This window comes from Lipotes vexillifer, unplaced genomic scaffold (assembly GCF_000442215.2).
Source record: "Lipotes vexillifer unplaced genomic scaffold, Lipotes_vexillifer_v1.1 scaffold1598, whole genome shotgun sequence".
Classification (NCBI taxonomy): domain Eukaryota; kingdom Metazoa; phylum Chordata; class Mammalia; order Artiodactyla; family Lipotidae; genus Lipotes; species Lipotes vexillifer.
The window spans coordinates 55,797-57,247 of NW_006799777.1; the positions used below are offsets into that span (position 1 = coordinate 55,797).

Below are 1,451 nucleotides of genomic sequence, written 5' to 3' on the forward strand. Positions count from 1 at the left end.
ACTCTTTCCAATCTTTAAATTTTTAAAGATTATGGATAACTAGAGCAATAGAAACTCTCCAATCTTTATATTACATTGAAAGCCAACATAGAACAATAGCTTGGCAGTCACTGGAAATTTAAAAGGCTTTAAAGGTATAAGATTAAAAAATTAAATGGTATCAGTTGGTATTTAAGAAAAGCATCAGGAGTATTGAAAACTCTTGAAGTGAAACAAATTTGCTCCAACTAGTCATGTATATGAAACAAAGGTCCTTGGATTCCACACTAGAATGTAATATGCTGGGGAAAACTGTCATATGGTCTGGTGGTCGGGAAAATCTTGTCACTGGTAATGCTCTGCAGAGGCCTTTGCACAGAAAATCTCGGTGAAATTAATGTAAGACCTTTCTTCTAGGTTTTTCTCAATTACTGTTGTGCTTTACTAACATATGAAAAAATTAGAATACAGAATTTTTTCAAGAGACTTGTACTCCATGGCTTACATTTAAATTTGTTAAATGAGCATCAATTGCACACCAAAGAAAACAGTAATTGTCATTAACTAGTTAGTCAGTGGAACAGTTACCAGATATTGCCTAGCACAATGTTTGACAAATAGACACACAATAAACTTTTGCTACATTTTCTTATTTTGAATTTTGATTTGAGGAAAAACTATGTATTGAGTGAAGGAAAAGAGACAAAGCCTATTATATCAAAGTACTATAGACTAAATGTTTATACCCCTTCCTCCCGCACAATACATGTGATGAATTCCTAACACAATGTGATGGTACTAGGAGATGAGCTTTTGGTAGGTGACTTGGCTATGAGGGTGGAGTACTCATGAATCAGATTATTGCCCTTGTAATACAGAATCTAGAGATCTGTCTTGCCTCTCTGTCACATGAGGATATAGTGAGAAATTGTGTTTTATGAACCAGGAAGCAGGCCCTTGCCAGATCTGAATCCACCAATGCCTTCCAGAGCTAGACTTCCATCTTCCAGAACTGTGAGAATTAAATTTCTGTTGTTTATAAGCCACCCAGTCTACAGTATTTTTGTTATAGCAGCCCCAGCTGACTAAGACATAAAACTGACAGGGAAGGCACTTCCATTTAGAGAGGTTTGATCTCAGTGAAGGTCAGGTATTGGGAAGTTAATACCTCTGCAGAAATCAAAAACAAGGCATAAAGTTTTATTGAAGAAGAGGCATATGAACAGAAGAACAGGTCGGAGGATGTGCTCATGGAAGATTTCTTACTGGGGAAAGGAGTTTTTCTGTATGTTTCTGTACATTTTATCATTGTTCTTAGAGATGGTCAGGGATTGGTTGTTTTCTCCAATAGTTATTTCCATCTCCATATTCTAACGCATTGTTCTGTTAGCTACCTAGCTATATTTGATAATAAAGTTAACATTAAAGAAGGAAGGTGGCTTTATGGAAAATAAATGTACCTCTCACACTCT

The 1,451-nt window shown here is 35.8% G+C and overlaps 1 protein-coding gene across 1 annotated transcript in view; it reads right to left on the reverse strand.

The window, feature by feature from the left end:
- Window positions 1-1,451, reverse strand: part of CNTN5 (contactin 5) — a 533,631-nt gene that overhangs the window by 51,559 nt on the left and 480,621 nt on the right. The window lies entirely within an intron of this gene.